The 21060-nt window shown below is 41.6% G+C and overlaps 1 protein-coding gene and 1 long non-coding RNA gene across 2 annotated transcripts in view; both read left to right on the top strand.

Annotated features, from left to right (window-relative positions):
* LOC102519218 (serine/threonine-protein kinase TNNI3K) overlaps positions 1 to 21060 on the top strand; it is a 285392-nt gene that overhangs the window by 251999 nt on the left and 12333 nt on the right. The gene's annotated exons all lie outside the window — the stretch shown is intronic.
* LOC116668087 lies at positions 7728 to 16695 on the top strand. The gene is made up of 3 exons (XR_004325172.1): positions 7728 to 7809; positions 11303 to 11310; positions 16686 to 16695. It is a non-coding gene; the product is annotated as an uncharacterized LOC116668087 (long non-coding RNA).

Consider the following 21060-nt stretch of genomic DNA (forward strand, 5'->3'; position numbering starts at 1 on the left):
AAAAGATCAATGAAATTAAGAGCTGGTTCTTTGAAAAGATAGACAAAACTGATAAATCTTCAGCCAAATTCATCAAGAAAAAAGACAGAGGGTCTAAATATAGAAAATCAGAAATGAAAAAGAAGTTACAACCAACACTACAAAAATACAAAGGGACATAAGAGATTACCACAAACAATTATATTCCAATAAAATGGGCAATCCAGAAGAAATGGATAAATTCCTAGAAACATACAATATTCCAAGACTGAATCAGGAAGAAATAAAAAATGGGAACAGACATTAATAGTAATGAAATTGAATCAGTAATAAAAAATTTAAAAAAAAAAACCTCCCATTTAACAAAAGTTCAGGACCAGATGGCTTCACAGGTGAATTATACTAAACATTTAAAGAAGAGTTAACACCTATCCTTCTCAAACTATTCCAAAAAATTGTAGAAGGACTGTTCCTCATTCTACAAGACCAGCACCACCCTGATACCAAAACTAGATAAAAGCACTGCAAAAAAAAAAAAAAAAAAATACAGGCGAATACCAATGATAAACATAGATGCAAAAATCCTCAACAAAATATGAGCAAACTGAGTCTGACAACACATTAAAAGAATCATATATCATGATCAAATGGAATTTATCCCAGGGATGCAAGGATGGTTTGTATCTGCAGATAAACCAATGTGATACATCACATTAACAAATTGAAGAATAAAAGTTTTATGATCATCTCAATAGATACAGAAAAAGCTTTTGACAAATTCAACTTCCATTTATGATAAAAACTGTTGATAAAGTGAGAATAGAGGGAGCATACTTCAATGTAATATGTGCTAAATCTACAGCCAACATCCTACTCAATAGGAAAGAGCAGAAATAATTTCCTCTGAGATCAGAAACAAGACAAGGATGCTCACTCTGTCAACTTTTATTCAACACAATATTAGATGTCCTAGCCACAGCAATCACACAGAAAATGAAATAAAAGGAATCTGAACTGGAAAAGAACAAGTACAACTGTCACTGCAGATGACATGATATGATATATGGAAAATCCTAAATATGACATCCAAAAAAAACCTACCAGAATTAATAAATAAATTCAGTAAAGTTGCAGGATACAAAATCAATACACAGAAATATGTTGCATTTCTATATACTAACAACAAACTAGCAATTAAGAGATATTAAGGGAAAAAATCCCAGTTACAACTGCATTAAAAAGAAAAAAAAAAATACCTAGAAATAAATCTAACCAAAGAGATAAAAGCCTTGTACTGGGAAAACTATACAGCACTGATGAAAGAAATTGAAGATGGCACAGACAAATGAAAAGATTATACTATTCTCGTGGATTGGAAGAATTAATATTTTTTTAAATGACCGTACTACCCAAGGCAGTCTACAGATTCAAGGCAATCCCAGTCAAAATTCCAATGGCATTTTTCACAGAACTAGAAAACATAACTCTAAAATTTGTATGGAATCACAAAAAAAATCCCACATAGCCAAAACAATCTTGAAAAAGAACAAAGCTGGAGGTATCACACACCCTGATTTCAAACTACACTGCAAAACTACAGTATGGTACTGGCACAAAAACAGACACACAGATCAATGGAACCAAATAGAGAGCCCAGAAATAACCTTATATGGTAAATTCATCTAAAATCAAAACAAAAATAAACAAATGGGACTACATAAAACTAAAAAAGGATTTGCATTGTGAAAGAAACTCAACAAAATGGAAATGCAGCCTATGAATGGGAGAAGATGTTGCAAACAGTATATCCAATAAGGGGTTAATGTCCAAAATATACAAGGAACTTACATAATTCATCATCAGAAAAACAAACAGCCTGTAGGACCTGAATAGATGTCTTTCCAAAGAAGGCACACAAATGGCCAACAGACACATGGAAAGATGCTCAACATTACTAATCATCCTGGAAATTAAAATCAAAACCACAAAGAGCCATCACCCACCCCATACCCATCAGAATGACTGTCTTCTAAAAGACAACAAATAACAAGAGTTGGTGAGGATGTGGAGAAAGGGGAACCCTTGTGCACTGTTGGTGGGAATGTAAATTGGTGCAACCACTGTAGAAAACAATATAAATGTTCCTAAAAAAATTAAGAATAGAACTATCACACAATCCAGCATTCTCATTTCTGGGTATTTACCCAAAGAAAACAAAAAACATTAATTCAAAAAGATACATGCATTCCAATGTTCATTGTAGCATTATTTACAATAGCCATCATGGGGAAGCAACTGAAGCCTCTGTCAATAGGCAAATGAATGAAGAAGACATGGTATACACAATGGCATATTACGCAGCCATTAAATAAATGAAATATTGCCATTTACAACAGCATGAATGAACCGAGAGGGTTTTATAGTAAGTGACATAAGTCAGAGTCAGACAGACATTGCACTATCTCACTTTTATGTGGAATCAAAGACAAAACAAACAAAATGGAAATATACTTATGGATACAGAGAACAAAAGTATGGCTGTACAAGGGAGGGGGTAGGAGTTGGGCAAAGTAGGAAACAAGGATTAAGAGGCACAAGCCTCCCTAATAAGTAAGTCAGGGATGCGCTAGACAGCGTAAGGAATATGGCCCATAATACTGTGATACCTTTGTATGGGTACAGGTGGTGACTAGACTCATCGTGGTGATCATTCCAGAATGCATGTAGAAGTCAGTCACTATGTAGTACACCTGAAACTAACATAATATGGTATGTCAACTGCATTTCAATAAAAGAAGAAAAAAGAAAAAGGAACAGGACTTCTGGGAGCAAATTACAAACAGAAATGTCCAGGGGCACCATCCCTCGAGTTCATGTTACCCCTCAGAATGGTCTACTCCACAGAAGGAGCCTGTGCTTTTATTCTCTCTGTATTGACCATGTGAGGATGCAGCTTCCCCTCTGTCCTGAGAAAGGCTATGTTTGAAAGGCAAGTCCCTGGAGCTGACCTCTAGGATCTTGGACCTAGGGAGACAGCCCTTTCCTAAAGGGGAAAGAGAAAAAGCTTCTAAAAGGAGAAAGAGAAAAGCCTCAGGACCTGCAGATTTGTCTCTCCTCAAGATGGTGTCAGGATAAGGAACAGGAAGTGGGAAGGAAGAGAGACCGTGTTACTCCTTGCCTGATCCATACATCATTAGCTACCTGATACCTAGTTAGTCAGCCTTCTGCTCACACTAATGTGTCAGGTAGGAAAGCTCATAGATGAAGGTAACAGAAAACTTGATAGTCGTTTAATAAAGTAGAGGTTCACCTTTCGCACATAACAAGGAGTCTGGAAGGAGACAGTTATGGGCAGTGGTTCTGCTGCTTGGCAGGCCGTGGAAGACCCAGGCTAATATTTTTTCTCCTTCATCATCTTCAGCATATTGATCTGTCTTTTTTATGTTTGTGGCTGCTTGGTCACAAAATGACTGCAACAACTCCAGGCATCCTGTCTTCATTTAAAGCAGGCAAAGCGGGCTAGCATGTACCATTGGTGTGATTTTCTGACCTTTATCCTTTTAGCAGGAAATCAAAGGCCTTCTGGGAATACAGACAGCGAGTTAATGGTCAGGAAGCGGCCCGGGGCAGGTGTCAGGTAGGAGAGGCTCGGGAGGAAGGGGGCGATTTGCTGGTAACAGAAGTGGGGGTTGATGTGCTCCACTAGAGAAAGGCCTGCATCTTGGAGCGGTAGACATGTGTCAAATTCCTGTTCTGCCTCCTAAACAGTGTGAACTTGGGCCTGGCTTTACTAAAACAATACTCGTGATATTGCCTTGCCTGGATTTTGCAAGGGTTGGAGAAAATACATGTAAAACACTGCATATCATCCCTGGGAAGGTTGTGTTGTGTGGTTTAAACTTGAGATGATTGTCCACTGTTTCATAGTTCTACCCAGAGACGGATAAACACCTTTCTGAGACTGAGAAGAAAAAGCCTATGTCTGACTGGAGTTCAGAATCCTAATCCAGGCTCTCTCGTCTCCGTTTATCACTTATTCTCTTTGAGATAGTAGAACACTCCTTTTTCTCATTAAATAGCCGCTTTACCCATAAATTTCTCATAGCTTTTCCTCACCTGTCTACACTACTTGTTTGTCAAATTCAACAATGTTGACCATTTCCTAGCCAAGCTGCCATTTGGATTAAAGTCAGTGCTTCTGGATGTTTTCCATCCAGTAGCTATTTACATGAAAATGACAGGAATCAGGGGAAATGACTTTCGAGGATTTCAATTTTTCTCTCTTTGTAATCCCTGAAAAGAAAACTGTAGTTAATTGTAAATGGGCCTGCTAAATGCTAGAGCACGACAAGAAATTGGAAAAGATTTTAAATGCTTTAGAAACAACAAATCTAAATAGACTGCTTTTACCCAAATAAGTATTTTTCCTTCTGTTAAAAAAAAAAATCCTTTATTGTTCAAAGCAAGATGGGACTTTTACCCTTTTCTTCAGTAATATTTTACCAAATTAACACAGAGAAAAAAATTATGGAATCATAAAAGAAGTAAAATATGACACACATTACTATATATAAAATGAATAAACAAGGACCTACTATATAGGACAGGGAACTATATTCAATTTCTTGTAATAACATATAATGGAAAAATATGAAAAGAAAAAATATATATATATATAACTGAATCACTTTGCTGTACACCTGAAACTAACATGGTATATCAACTACACTTCAATAAAAAATTAAAAATAAATAAATAAAATAAGTAAAATAAAAATTGATGACAAAACACCATGTTAAAATGTTGGCTGTTTTTGACACATGGCATATGTTAAAAAATAGAATACTTGACTGTGGAAGGTACCAGTGAACTACTACTTGTGGCACTGAGCTGTCTGAACTTCATTTTTTGAAACAACTTTTCTCCCGCTTGTGTATTCTTTGGCTATTTTCCTCTGTTTTAAAGAGTGGACAGTTCTGAGTTGAAAGACTACTTAGAAAAGTTGAAGTACCTTAGTTACATCCAGATTTTTACTTCCTGAGATCTTTAGCACAAAGGGCAATAAGTTTCTATCCTTTTTCCTATGTCTGGATGGAAGGAGAAAAAAAGAGAAAAATTGAAATGTTATCAAGTTTCTTGTATTTTTTTTTCAATTACTGACCATTGAATTAGGCCAGCACCATATACTATAATAGTCCTAAAGTATAAAGATCTGTGTGTTACATTTGTTTAAATAAACTCTTCTTTATCTTAGAGAAACAGAAACAGGAACTTGAACAGTATACAGAGTTTAACGGAATATGGCTAGAATTGGGAAGCTCGTGGGATTAATCAGTTAACTCATAAGTATGTTCTGAGTTTCTACTGGGTCCACAGAACTGCATCTGACCCTAGCCAAAGAGTCCCCAGTATTTTGATAGCTAGTCTTGTATAAAAACTCTTGGCAAACTGAATACATTATCATTTGTTCTATCTTTCCTCTTTGGCTTTCCCTTTTTTTCTTTATTTATAGGAAGCATTTTACACATAGGTGAGGAAAACCCACTGTGCATGTCATGTGCCCTGATTACCCTACCCCTTCATCTACCTGATTCTATTGCTCTTTTTTTAGGTTGTGCCACTGGAGATGCATTCATCTAACATTTTCTAAGCATCTGCCATGTGCCAGATCCTGTAGCGGATCCTGGGAATACAAAGGTGGATGGCACGTCTCCCTAGCCCTGAGAGAATTCAGTCTAGTGAGGCTATCAGAGAAGTCACCAGGGGGATGCCAGGTGTGGGGTGTCCTGGGAATCTGGGAGAATCAGCCAAGCAGAGACGGGAAGGAAATAAATAGTAGGGAAAGGAAGCAGCAGGGGCAATAGGGAGATGGGAACCTGTGTGATACACTTGGGGAACAGCAAAGAGTTGGGTGTGACTAGAGCAGAAGAGATGCACGGAGATGTAAAGTGGGCAGAAGTAGAAATAAAAGAACATGAAGACAAAGGAGTTCAGTATCCAAGGAACGTTGGAAGGAAGGGAGTAGCTTTCCTTTATGAAGCTTCCCCTCCGGACACTAAGACCTCAGACTCTTCAGCCAGACCGTGAGCCTATAAGGCTCTGGATGGGACTAAATACAGCAACCAGTAGTATTTGCTGACACTGCATTGGAGCATGACTCGAAATTCCTAGTGATTCTGAATGAGCATGATTTCTGCAACTCTGTTTAGAATGGGCCCTCAGAAAGATTCAGGGGGGGTAAAGAAAATGGGATACAGCTGAGACATGAGTGACACAGACACAGAACCCAAGAATGGCTCCTGGGATACTGCAGACCCGACAGCACCACAGGGGTGGCTCTTGGCACTCGGCTAATCCTGTATCGATGACACCACGCACATGACCGTCTGTTTATGAGGCTAGCTCTTTATATGGTGAGGAAAGTGAGACAAAGATGTAAGGATCCAGGAATCATGATTTAAAAAAAAAAAAAGAGAGAAAGAAATTAACTTACCCAAAGGGTTCACAGCTTGTAGTTTGCTCATCTCTGCACTGAAAGGTGGATGATGAAACTGAGACCTACTGAGTTAACTGCCCAGAGTCTCAGCCATATGCCTTATTCCTCTTTATATGCATCTCCACTCCCACACCACTCCCACCCGCCTTCATCCTTCAGTGCCTAGAATAGCACCTGGCACATGGCAGTTCCTCATCAAAAGTTCATTGAGTGAAAGAGCCAACACCCACTCCGGACAGAGCGCTATTTATATTGTGCTGTGTTCCCTGTCGGCAGCTTCCTACTATGGCCTTCTAAATGGGCATTCCGCTGTGAGGTGCCTCGCTGCACAGGGAACACTCTCTTAACAAGCCTTATGACTGGGCAGACGAGAGCTTCCAAACGGCTTTTTCTGCCTCTCTCCTGGGAAAATGGCTCACGGTGGAAAGCCATAGATAACTTTTGCCATCTTACAAGCACTGCTCATGACAAAGCACTTGACACAGAAAACACTCTTGGCTTTTTAATGTTGATGCCAATTTTGGGTGGTCAACAGTGGCTTCGTCAGAAGATTTTGTTGTTAGATCAACCAAGCACACGGGTTGCTCAGTCAATACTCTCTGAGTAGCCTGAGATCACAGCACAGGTGCCTGGGGTGAGGAGCTGGCTGCAGAGAAAGAGTTGGCGTGACCCAGAAGGCCATGTGCGCTTTTCCAGTTTATTCACTTCGCTGACATTTACTGAGAATTTTCAGTGGGATTTGGGACTGTACTTGACTAAGGCCCCGTCCCTTCTCTCAGTGAACAGATAACTGTAATCCAGCACACTGAGTGCTCTTCTCAGAGTCCATGGAAAGCTGGAGTCACAGGGGCTCTGCTGGGAGTTGAGAACCTGGTGGTACCTCTCTTGCAATGCTCCCTCAGGAGAAAATGTTAGTTCAATAGGCACACCCTTCTCCAGAATCCTCCGCATCTGCAGAGAATTTTACATTCTCACTGCAGGAGTAATTCCTTTCCTGTTCCTCCTTTTTCTTTCTTCTCTTCCTCCCTTTTTCTCTAAACCAAACCTAAGCAAGTCTACATTATCCAGAGGCAGCTGGTGCTACAATGTGGGAGTGTTAAATGTTTAACATCTTGTCACTCGCAAAACTGATGGAGTCATCCTTTTTGTTTCAGAGTTTCGTGTTTAGGGGTTGAAAAGCTAGACTGATGAGCAATACCAGAGAGAAATATTTTTTGAGAAGCAAGGGAAGCTGATGACACGTTACTTTACAGGTTAGTGAAATTCAGCAAATCTAATTCTATTATCCTGTCAAAGTTTCACAAAAGGGAGACCTGAAAGCATATTTAAGATGAGTCTTTAAAGATTTCAGAAGCCACAACCACATCTGCAAAAATCAGATGCATCTGGTGCTGACAGACCTTTGTTTCTGTTTTTTTATAGACTAAAGGGAGCAAATAACCTTCCAACAACTAATTAAGTTTAAATAAAGTTATCTTGGTGATGCAGCTCCTGCCTCTTCTCCCTTGAAAAGATTGTCCAGTGTTAAACCATAACCATGTCTGTTTTTTTTTTAATTCAAAGGCTTTTCAAAGTTTACATAGCCAGATTTACCCAGGAACACTAAAATAGAAACTTCCTTTATGAATCAGAGAACAAAGTACTGAAATGCAGATTTTATAGAGCATTTAAATCCAGATCATTTAGGCCCTTGTTTATTTCCACAATCAAGTATGAAATACGGTCTAATAAATGCATTCTTACCAAAATGTCAGGAGTGATTGTTTTAAAGCAGCTATCCACAACTCTGTGTTTTATTTTGAGGTTCACTAGCTGACAAACTGAAAAGGGTTTATAATGCTTTTGACAGTTGATATGATTGTGTATACACTTGTACTGAAGTGTTCATTATTAAGTCGCAGAGAAACATTGATGCAAGGTTCATTTTAAAACAAATTGCCTTTTTTTTCCCTCTAATATGTAACAATCATTCATTAAAGAGGGAAATTCTCAGTAGAATGTATTGAGAATTTATTATGTACTGTACATACATTATCTCATTTAATGTTCCTAGCTACCTGCCAGGTAGGTATTATCTCCACTTTGAAGAGGACAAAACTGATCAAAACAGGAAAAGCCCTGAGATAGTGAGTAAAGAAGCTGGGGTTGACCTCAGTCTGATTAATATAACTAATCCCAAAGCTCATGTGAACTCTATCCAGGACAGCACAAGAAATTGTTAGGAACTCACGATGAAAACCGCGTCAAGTCTATGGTTAAAAATGTGAGGGGATGTCACAGGTTGAATTGTGTCCCTGGGAAAGATATGTTGAAGTCTTAACCCCCAGCACCTCAGAATGGGATCTTATTTGGAACTAGGGTTGTTGGTTAAGATGAGGTCATACCGGAGTAGGGTGGGCCCTAAATCCAAAATGAGTTGTGTACGTATAAGAAGAGGAGAATGTCATATGAAGACAGTGAGGCACAGGTGATGGCATCTCCCAGCCAGGAACTTTAAGAATTGCCAGCTGGCACCGGAAGCTAGAGACAGGCATGGAACAGACCCTCCCTCACCTCTCTCGGAAGGAACATCTTGATTTTGGACTTCTAGCTTCCAGAATTGTGAGAAAATTAATTTCTGTTATTTTAAGTTTTCCAGTTTGTGGAATTTCATTATAGCAGCCCTAGGAAACTAGCACAGGGATAGGAGCCCTTTGTCAAGCCCAGGAAGGAGCCAAGCCTGGAACTTGAAGTTAGGCTGCTGCCATGTGTGGGAATAACAGTTGCTTATTATTTTTCCTACATCATTTGTGGTTGTGCAGAAAACCTACACCCAAATCAATATGAGATTTGAAAGACATTTTTTGGTGACTTCTCAGGAAAAAAAAATATAAATATGACTCACCAAAGTTGTGGTTGAATTCTGACATTTTATAATGCCCATACATGTCACAAGGACACTGGAAGACGTGCTCTTTAACTGAAGTTTGACTGGTGTCTCTTTGATGGTTGCTGTTGGCAACCAGTCCTACAAGAGGCACAAGTGAAGGCCTAATTAGGGCAGGAGTCAAGAAGAGACTGCAGGTAATTGAGGTCAAACACCACTGAGGTCGGGCAGGTGACTGACATCTGAAGTAGTCAAACTAAGGGGATCAAGGTTTGAGGCAGGCAGACAACAGGTAAGGGCTGCAGCCTGAACACTGATGGAAGTAATTAAATGCCGGATCTGACAAGGACATTCACGCTAGGTCAAACAGTAAATATGATAGAATCTATGGTAAGCCTGAGGTTCTCATCTTCAGAAACCCAGTCTCCCATAACTGGCTCTTTCTCTAGACTGGAGACCTTCAGTTGCTAATAGGACTATACTCCTACCCATGACAGCCTGATGTCCAGTGGAGCCCGTTAACCTCCCTTGTTTCCTCAAGATGCTGATACCCGGCTCGGCTGAGAAGGAGGCACTTGTCTCTGGAAAATGTGGATGGAGAGTACATGTCTTAAGGAACCTCATGGAGACAGGAGAGAGATCTTCCACTTACTCGCTGATGAAGCCATCCTCTGGGGATCTGTGAGCTGGAACTAGGCTAGGAATGTGAAAGTCAAGTGCAACCCATCCATATCTATAATTTTTATTAATGATAATGCTGGTATTTCAAGATTTTTAAAAATCTGGCCATTTCTCTTTGTTCTGAAAGTTCCTGTTATCCGGAAAACAATTTGCTAATGTTGAGAATAGTCAGTGAATGCTGTTATCCACTCATCCATTCACTCATTTGTTCAAGTATCTTTAGGGGAGTGGAGAGGGGTTTCCTAACCCCCAGATATGTTGATACATGCTGATTCCTTAGTTAGGATGATAACAGTTCGGTCAGGAAGGCATTATCAAGCCCATAGAATACAATGCAATAAGTGCCTATAGTCAAGAGAGCAGTCCTTCCACTGTGGGGATTAGCATGTGAGGGAAACTGAGGAAGTTTATTGGGGGTGGAGCCTACATGAGGCAGACAGCAACAGGTTGGAGAAGTGGACCAGGTCTGCTGCTGGGGCCCTGAGCCCCGGGGCCTCCGCGGTAGGTGGGGTGGTCAGCCTTGTCTTATAGGAAGACCATTTCCACAGCTGTGCTGGGGCCTGGGGAAGGGAAGGGGCTGCCGAGTGGCAGAGGGAATTAGTTATAATATTGTCAGAATCAGGCTTTCGTTAATCTTGCTGAGTTTAAAAGAGGAATGACAAGACTTGGGGAGTATTACAGGTTACAAATAACACATTACCTACTTCATATATGAAGATGGCATTACATATTCCCAATCGCCATTTCTAACATTTTATTTCCCCAGTAGTAATGATGGTTATGTGCCCTCTACATCCACACTCTTTCCTCGACCCTTATTGTGACAGGTTAAAGCAGCTTATTCCTGGGATTTGTCCAGTGTTAGAATATTCTTAGATGATATGGCCTTACTGACAAGTCACACAAATGATATCAGTAATTGTTAACCACACTTTAGACAATATTTTCTCTAGCAACCTCTCTCCAAATGCGACAGAAGTCTAAAAGAAATGTTCGCAGTGCATGTTCCCATAAGCAGGATTACGAGGAAACACAGATAACAATTCAAAACAAACAGAAACATTGTTGTCCCCAGCTCTGTTGATGTAGATTATTCATAGCATGTCCCTATTTCGGCAGATGCGGTTCATTATTATGTATCACAGGACTCATTCTCGACATCTGTGGACACTTTTTTATGTGCAGTGTGTCGGTAGAGTAATTCTTTTAAAGGAGGTTAATAACATTAATCCCATTTTACAGATGGGAATAAAAGCAACTGGTTTATCCTATTTTCTCAGGTCAGATAGTAAATCAATGTCTTATTAAACATTCATTAGAATTTTCACTCTATTGAATTTCAAACTAAGCTCCTTCCCTAAGGCACTTAATTAGTATCAAGAATTTCCTGGCATCGACTCTTCACTGGTTCTTCTGTTAGTTGAGCCATATATGAACAAGGCACTGGGTTAGTGGTACAAGACCTGCCAGGAAATATTCAGTGGGTCAACTGAACTAGCCTGTAGAAAGTGTTTTAGGATCAGGGTAGGGGTAGCCTTTAATAAGAGAAGTTAGCAATAGTGGTGTTTATGGGGGGCTCCATGTGTGATCATTATATATGATCTGCTGTTTATAACTCATAGTGACCACCTCAATTACACCTCGTTTTTAAAAGGAGGAAACAGAGGCTCAGAGACTGACTTGTGTAAGGAATATGGGTAGTAAGCAGAAAGAGGATTTGAGGCTAGACCATCTGAACCCAGAGTTCATGGTCTCAATCACTAAGCTGGTGATTCTCAAATTTTTGTATTCATCAGAATCACCTGGAAGGCTTCTTAAAGCACAGGTTTCTGGGCTCACTCCCAGAGTTTATGCTTGGGTCAGTATGATGCAGGGTCAGAATTCTGCATTTCTAACCAGTCCCCTGGGATGCTGAGGCTGATGATTGGTTACTACATTTTGAGAACCACTGCTTTAAGCAATACTCAGTATAATCATCTGTGACTGTGCTCAGCACATAGTGGGAAGCCATTCAGAGTTTTTGCACAAGTCATGACCTGGCCAGAGTTCCGCTTTAAAAGATGGATCTGGCAGCTGTGTACAGAGTGCTCAAAGACAGGTGGCAGACCAGGAGGTTCCCAGCTAAGGCAAGCAGACAGTCATAGAGGTGGGGAAATATTGCCCCAGTGGAGTGGAGAGGATTTGCTGAGTGGCTGAGGGAGAAGGGGTCATCAGAGGTGGACCTCTACTTTTTGTTCTGCGAGGCTAGAACAACTGTTGCAGCCTTAATACAAATGGACAGGACAGGAGGCAGATCTACCCTTATGTATTTCATCTGTTTCCACGTAGCTGCTACCACTTGCTGCCTTCATTTACTGTTTTTGTCTATAAGATTTCCAAAGCATTTTCCGTCTCTTTCCCTATGGGACCAGTGTATCCAAACTGCAGCTAAAGACTTGCTCTCCTCTGAGATGTCACTCATCACCGGAGCACCTCTGATTCTCCCACTGTCCCATCAGCTCCTCTTTCTAGTGTGGCAGCGCAGCTCACACTCTGCCCAGGGATCTCAGTGGATTCTTCTCATCATGACTGAGTTTGTGGTTTCTGTGCTTTCCCCGAAGCCTATCCTGGGAACTCACTGTCAGTGACAGAGGCCTCCTAATTCATCATAAACGGTGTATGAAAAAATAATATCTGTGTTTTTAAGTTCAAATTTGTTATATTGGGTTTTTTTGGTCTCATATTTTGCATTTATGTCATTTCTTTTCCATAAATAAAGAGTGCATTTTTAAAACCCCATTTCCAAATATGCAAACTTGAGGGAGTATTTAGTCTTCAATTTAAAATAAATTATTTTACCTTAAAAGTACAATTTAAAAAAAATTTTTTTTAATTGAAGTATAGTCAGTTCACAATGTTGCATGAGTTTCTGGTATACAGCATAATGTTTCAGTCATACATACACATGCATATATTCCTCTTCAAAGTCCTTAAATTAATTTTTCTAAACTAATAGGGAAGTTATAATGATAGGAAAGAAAATTTCTGAGACTCTCTTTATAAAGAAAATGGTTTTACAGAACAATCCCACAGCTTGTTGGTTTTTTAAAGTTGTAACACATCCATTCTGATGTGAGGACAGGAAGTGTAACCAAACCCTGTGGGGCCTTCCCAGGACAGCCCCTCCCCCATGCCCTCTGCCTACCTCCTGTTTGTAGAAAAGCTAAAGCTATAGTCTCCCAGACCTTCCCTGAGTCACAAAGGTCTGGCTCAAGAATTAATGATCCAAGGATGTGAACATGTAGTGACAAAAATAGCAGTTGGGCCAGGAGAACTGTTGCTTTACAGGTGCTCAGGGCTTTAATCTGCTCAGCGGTGAACAGTGGTGACGTGGGAGCAGAGCTAAAGAGATGTTTGGAGAGTCCCCAGCAGTCCCAGGGCGGTTTTGGGTTCCTGTCTATGAGAGCGCAGATCGACTTCCGCTGTGCTCTGGGGGTGCTGACTCAACAGTGTTCTTACAGATATTTCTCCTTTGGGCAACAGCTCAACCCCGCAACTTCAATTTCAGAGCATTTTTAGAAAATGTCCTCTCTCCATCACCACAGCGGTTTGCAGAGGTGAAATGATGATATAAATGGCAGGTGTATATAGTAGTGATTAAGAGCAGGCTCTCCCGGTCAGACTGGCTGGGTTCACATTCTGGCAATAACATTTCCTATGTGTGTTATTGGCCATTTACCTCTTTCTAAATGCTTCCTCATCTATGAAATGAGAAAATAATACTACTTCATGATTATTGTGAGGGTGAAGTGAAACAATCTATGTAAGTCCCTTAAAACATCGTCTGGCATATAGTTACTGCTCAATTCACAGTAGCTTTTACATGAAATATATATTTTAATATAATAAATTTCTACTTTATATATACATGCACACAGACATATATTCCATATTAAATGCTACTATTTCCATAAAGCCTTTTTCCCTTCCTTCCTTCATTCCTTTGTTTAGCAAATCGTTGGTAAGGACCCACTATATTCCAGGCGCGGGGGATACAGTGATCAGCAAGATGAACGCAGTCCCTGGCCTGCAGAGTTAGTGAGGGAGCCATTTCAGCAAAGCATGATACATTTTATGATAAGAGGGCCCAGGGTCCAATAAGTGAATACATGAATGAATGAATAAATGAGTGAATGAATGTTTCTTGCTATTTTTACTTAAATATTATGTGTTTTGATCCCTGACAATAAGTAAAACTGTCACACCTGTGCTAGTCTATGCTTAGTGCCATTTCGACTATGAATTGTAACTCCTCCAAAGCCCAGAGTGATCCTCTGCATCCAACTGTTGTTAATCTTCTAAACAGGTAGCTGGGGTCTGGGCAGAGCAAGAAGTCCAGATGAGGGAGATATTTCAATATCCTTCCAAAGACAGACAGTCGGAAGTTCCTGTTATCTGTCTCAGTTCCTACCCCTCTCACGTTTCCAACTCTCTCATGCTGAGATTCACTGGCCAAGGATTGTTCCTTTTTTAAAAATCTGGTTCAGGCTCTAGGGGAAATTTTTACATAGCAGGTAAAGCATTCGGGCCTGTGATGAATCGGGGCCAGACACAAATAGAAGGCTGTGGACTCCAGGGCTTCAAAGAGAGACATTTAGGGCAGTTCTGCGCTGGGAGCTGCTGCTTGCACTTGCCAAGAGCCGGATTCCAAAGCAGGCGGCTGCTGCAAATGCGGATCAATAAAGGGAGCGTGTTCCCGGCGTTCCTATGGGAACCTGCGGCTGCTCGGATTACCCGGTCCCCAGGCACGGTTTCCTTTCAGCCTGGTGTCTCACAGTACAAGGTAGACCAAGGGGTGCACTTTCAGAGTGGAGCTTGGGGGATATGTGTAGTGGAAGTTGCATGACTAATTCTCCCAACACAGTATAGGAGATTTATTCCTGAAGATATTAGATGTTTTGAAAAGGAGCGTGAAAAAGGGGGAATCTGTCTTTTTTCTACATATTCCAAAAATATAAGTGATTGTTTTTCTAAGTCCCTAAAGTGTGCAAGTGTGTGGGTGTGGGTGTGGGTGTGACATATCTAAGGAAGTAATCCCAGAATAACATTATTCATGTTCTGATTGGGAGATTGATGGTGTGATTCAAATCTGGATTAAAATTAGTGGTTTTTTTTCAAGTTCAAAATCTGTCGTCTTTTTCCCTCAGCCCCTGACTTTAGTGGCAGCTTTGCCTGTAAGATCCGACTGTGAACACAGCAGACCCAGCACTGTGTGATCCGCGGCTTCAGTAGGTTCATGACCAGAAGCCCACATTTCTAACACCAAGCCTGGTTGTCCACTGGCAGTTGAAAAATCCAAATTGCTAATGAGAGGAAGAACCCCACGTATTCACTTCACTCCGGCAGGTCACGAGGCTCTCTCTAATGCGGAGACACTGGGGAGCAGAGAAACAAGGAACCGCTGCGTGCGGTCTGGTCTGTCTCCTCCCTATCACTGGCCAGGTCACTCACCTCAGGCGAATGACCTGACTTTTCCACCCTTCAGGTTCTTCAGATAATAATAATGATACTACTAATAAATAATACCCACCCCACATGGCTGATGAAATGAGAAAGTCTGTATCTGAAATGGATGTTCTGAGACTTACGATTTTAATACTTTTATCGACATCACCCTAGTCGATACCCCTGAGAAAATTCATGGCTTTGTAAAGACACGTATCGCAGCACTGTGGGTATGACATTTGTGTTCTGCTGTATTCTCTCTGTCACGTGTCTGAGAGAACAAGGCCACTCTCCCAAGCCATGGTCCCAAAAGTAGGTCCTTTCACCCGAGAAGTGTCTGCAAAACTTCAGTGTTTGGCAACAGCCCCGCTGTGACCAGCTACAAACACACTCAAGTAATTTGTGCTGCAGTGTCCACAAAGGCTTCAGTGAATTCTTCCATGTGAAAAGTCTTTAAAACACACAGTAACTATGTGGCACTTGGCATTAATAGTATTTGGAAGCATTCAAAAGAGCCTGTTGGGTATTTCAAGAGCCTGGTCTCTGCCCCGTTCAGCTGGTTATGGAAACCTGCAGAGAGGTCGCCTCTGTGGGCCTGCGTGGAGCAGAGGGGGGTTGGCCCTTCCCATAATGAGGTGCGGGCCCTCTGCACCTGGCACCGTTTAGACTCCAGGGCTGCTGCCTCGTCCCACTGGCTGTGGCCAGAGCTGGGGTACGGCCAACTGGGAACCCCCTGCAGGGCTTCCATGCAACCCTTTCTGATACAAAAATTGTACAGGAAAATGCATTTACAAAAGGCCTCATAAATTTTTTTCCAGGAAGAATTTCATACGAGATTTTCCATTTGTCTCAGTTCTAAGTTCTTTGATTTAATTTGATCATTCATTTAGCAAATATTTATCCGGGGCTTAGATTTCTAGGTTCTGTGGATACTACAGCAAATAATACAAACAAAATAACCCCTTCCTTCAGCGGGCTCTTACTCGAGTGGGGTAGAAGCGTGACAGACGCTTTTTTAAAGTAAGTGGTGTAGTATATTAAAGCGGGGTTAGGGGACAGAGAGAGAGAAAGAGGTGTGGTCTGCAAGTTTAAATAGTATGATCGGGGCAGGCCTCACCCAGGAGGTGACACTGGAGCAGAGCCATGAACAGAGAGAACATGAAAACCACAGGCCCCCAGGGAAGAGCGTTCCAGACTGTGGGAACAGCAAGTACAGATTCCTTGAGGCAGGATCACGTCTGGGAATTCAAGAAACAGGCGGGAAGCCAGAAGGAGCAAAATGATCATAGGGAAGAGTAATAATAGACAGAGCAGAGAAGGAATGGGGCCAGGCCATGAGGGAGGTGTATACAGGCCGTTGGGAGGACTTGGGCATTTTCTCAGTCTGAGAGGCGTGCCAGTGCGGGGATGGGGCAGAGAAGCGACGTGATTAGGCTCCTTCTTAAAAAGATCATCCTACCTGACATACTTTATGGCACTGAGAGGAATGGTGGTCAGTTAATCTGCTCTTTTTAATTTTTTTCGATTGGGTTATAGTTGATTTACAACGTTATGTTAGTTTCAGGTGTACAGCAAAGTGATTCACTTATACATGTATATTCTTTTTCAGATTCTTTTCCATTATAGGTTATTACCAGATACTGAGTATAGCTCCCTGTGCTTTACAGTCAGTCCTTGTTGTTTATCTGTTTTATATACAGTACTCTATGTATGTTAATCCCAGACTCTTAATTTATCCCTTCATCCCTTTTGGTAACCACAGATTTGTTTTCTGTGTCTGTGAATGTGTTTCTGTTTTGTAAATAAGATCACTTGTATTATTTTTTAGATTCCACATATAAGTGATGTCATTTACTATTGGTCTTTTTCCTTCTGACTTCACTTATTATGATAATCTCTAGGTCCATCCATGTTGCTGCAAATGGCAATATTTCATGCTTTTCTTTATGGCTGAGTGGTATTCCATTGTGTATATACACCACATCTTCTGTATCCAGTCATCTGTTGCTTTATCCAGACACTGAGGTTGCTTCCATGTCTTGGTTGTTGTAAATAGTGCTGCTATGAATTGAGATGTGCCTGTCTTTTCAAATTAGAGTTTTCATCTTTTCCAGATGTGTGCCCAGGAGTGGGATTTCTTCATCATATGGTAACCTATTTTTATTTTTTTAAGGAAACTCCATATTATTTTTGATAGTGGCTATAATTAATTTGCTCTTTTAAATCTACTTTCCATTCATACAATTGTTTAATAAATAATTTATTTAGCACAGGCTGTGGGCTGGGTACTAGGGGAGACAGACAAGTTTAAAAAGCAGTGAGGAACAATGTGGTCAATCCCCTACCAAAGCTACTTGGCAGCTAACCAAGTGCTGGGGGGAGGAGGGCCAGGCTGACAGCTGAGCAGCACTGTCCATTAGAGGAGAGGGAGGAGAGAATGCTGTGGGCAGAAGTGGTGAGGGGGATAAGGACCATACATGTTAGGGATTCTTCTACCTACTTCACAGGTCTACTGTCATATAATCCACACGCAGAGCCAGTGAACATGACAGTTACTGTTAGCATCCTCCATCGTACAGAGGGAAAGTGAGCACAGGACGGTTAAGTTACTTCCTCAGAGGCCACAGCTAGGAAGTGGAGGTGCCCGGACGGGAAACCCCACTCTGTCTGACTTGGACCTCACGCCCCTGACCACTCGGCCAGCCCGCACAGAGCACTGAGGCTGAGAGGAGGCGAAGCTGGAGAAGTGACCAGGCATTCAGGTCTACCAAATTCATTTCTAAAATATGTGTTGAAAGCGGACGCTGTGCCAGACCCCACATGCCAGGGCAGCAGAGAGAAGTAACAAGGCATGGCTCCTGCTCTGAAGGAGCGTGCCATCTGGTGGGCCACCTATCAGGCTTAATAAATACCAGTGTGAAGTTGGCCACGCAGGTCTCACTGTGCAGAAGGCCACAGAGCACTTCGTACAGAATCCAGTCGTGTTCCTGCCAACACAGAAGGCAGGAGCGATGGGCAGCCCAGCAGGACGTGTCGAACCCCGCGCTGCCCCAGGATTCAAAGACGCATCACCGCACATCTCAGCAGAGTGGGATAAGAGCCCCCACATTCCTGGTGGGAGAGAGCTTTTCAGTGAAAACAAGGCACCCTAGCAACCTAACGCTATTTTGTTATTCAGGGTCTGACAGCAAAGAATACACAGAGGAGGGGAGCAAAGCTTTGGTGGTGTGTGATGAGGCAAGAGGTCCCAGAGGTTCGGTATACACTCACTTAAAACAAAACAAAACCAAAGAAAAATTGCTTGTAATTTTGTAACCTCCTTAAGGTGTTTCAAATGGTTTGTGAAGATCAATGTTCTGCATGTTCAAAGAGTTTAGGGAGTTTTAAAATCTTCCCATTCAGACTGGCCTGTCATAAAGAACAAAGGAACATGGAATTTCTTGCAGGGATCTGACTTCATACAACAGATCCTCGAGGTGTAAAATCAACAAAGATGTCCTTTGAACTTCCCTCAATCCAACAGGGGAAAAGAACATGTACTGCTCTGTAGGTTCCTATGTGCTTCCTGCTTTTATCTTCCATCAGTAAAATTGGGTTTGTGATTTTTATTTACGTAGCCACCTAGTGGCCCTTATTATAAAGTAGTGGTTCAAAGCGTAGGCTCAGATGGACCTGAGTTCAAATTCAAGTTCGACCCCTTAGAAGCTGTGTGACCTTGGGCAAGTTAGTAGAGCTCTCTGAGCCTCAAATGTCTCATCTACAGGATGAAAATAGGAATATCACCTTCTTCATAGGGTTGCAAAATGAGGATTAAGTGAGAATACAATTTGTACGTGTCTGATATATGGTAAACACTGAATAAATGTGAACTATGTTTTTTTTTTCTGTTTTGCCATTAGCTCATGTATTTTAGTCTTTATTCTTCTTCTAGGAAAAACTATTAAAATGAAAGATGGATGGAAGTCCTACTTTCACTGAGATTGTATTGTTTGGCCCAAAGGTGGAAGGCAGCTTAGGGAAGCAACACATATAGGGTTTATCTATTGCTCTAAAGCAGAGGTTAATAAACTAAGACCCTCAGGCCAAATCCAATTCCCTGCCCGTTTTTGTAAAGTTTTGGTGGACGCTGTCCTATTTACCTCTTACGTATCACCTTTGTCTGCTTTTGTGCTACAACAGCAGCAGTTGTTAAACAGTTGCAACAGAAACTGTACGGTCTGCAAAGCCTGCAATATTTAGTATCTGGCTCTTTACAGGCAAAATTTTCTGGCCCTTACTTTAGAAACATAAAACATTCAATTTTTCCAGGTCACATAGCTTTGAAACTGCATGCATTGGCAACTCATCTCCATGGAAAAATCTAAAGGCTCCCTTCAAGAAGTTAACACACTTCCTTCAACGCATCAATGCCAGGTGCTGTCTGAGGCCCCAAGGGACACAAAGACTCATAAGGCAGGGTCCTTCCCCATGAAGAACCCACAGTCCAGTTGGGGATCAGGTGAAGATGCAATGAGCCAAATTCTTTGCCAACGATGAGAGCAAATGGCTGGGGTGACCCTGAGGCCACTGTGGTTCATTCTTCCCTTCCATACGGCCATCAGCCCTATCCCAGAAGAGGTGAATTTTGAACAGGGGCTCTCTATTGTCCTCCAGCTCACCCTCCTATCTGTAAGGGTGTGCTGAGAACCACTGCAAGGATGAGGGCTACCGTAAAGGAGAATCATTCTCAGATCTCGCTGGCAATGATGTGGAGGTGGAAGGGGCCGGGCAGGGAATAAGAATCAGAAGTCTTCTTTAGGAGTCACTGCTCTGATGCATGAACTGTCAGAGGAATGCAGTTCATTTCTGAGTAGTATCTAAAAATATAGAAGGAGGTTGACCGATGAATTAGAGGTCAGCAAACAAAAAGAAACATGGAGGGGAGGGTCTAGCTCAGTGGTAGAGCACATGCTTTGCATGCACAAGGTCCTAGTTTCAATCCCCAGCACCTCCATTACAAAAATAATAATAATAAATAAACAAATAAAAAATAAATAAACCTAATGGTCTTCCCCTGCCAAAAAAAATTAAGTGTTAAAAAATTTTAATGAAAAAGGAAAGAAAAAAAAATATCCTTACAGTAAAAAACAAACAAAAAAACAAAGATAAACATGAATGAAGTTGCGAGGGAAGAATCATTATTCATTCAGTCAGTCATTTACTGGGTGTCTAGAACATGACAGTTAGTTTAAGGCACTGGGGACTGAGACGCAGTGGTAAAGGAATCCCAGTAGTAGACAAATCCCAGCACTCGGCTCCGAGCTGTGCCCCACGTGATGCATGGGTTCCAATCACTGCCGATGGGCTGCCTGCCCACATGCACACCCGCCTTACTGCTCTCATGTTCCAGCTTCTCCACACCAGGCCCCTTCCTGTGCAGGGAGGTCTGTGCAGGAAAGGTATCCTTTAGAACATGTACTGTGTGCTCAGGCATTGAAGTTCACCTGCACATGCCTACATTTCTGTTTACCCGAGACGGCAGGGTCCGTGTTCATCACACTCACATCTGTATTCC

The sequence above is a fragment of the Camelus ferus genome, chromosome 13 (genome assembly GCF_009834535.1).
Source record: "Camelus ferus isolate YT-003-E chromosome 13, BCGSAC_Cfer_1.0, whole genome shotgun sequence".
Classification (NCBI taxonomy): Eukaryota; Metazoa; Chordata; class Mammalia; order Artiodactyla; family Camelidae; genus Camelus; species Camelus ferus.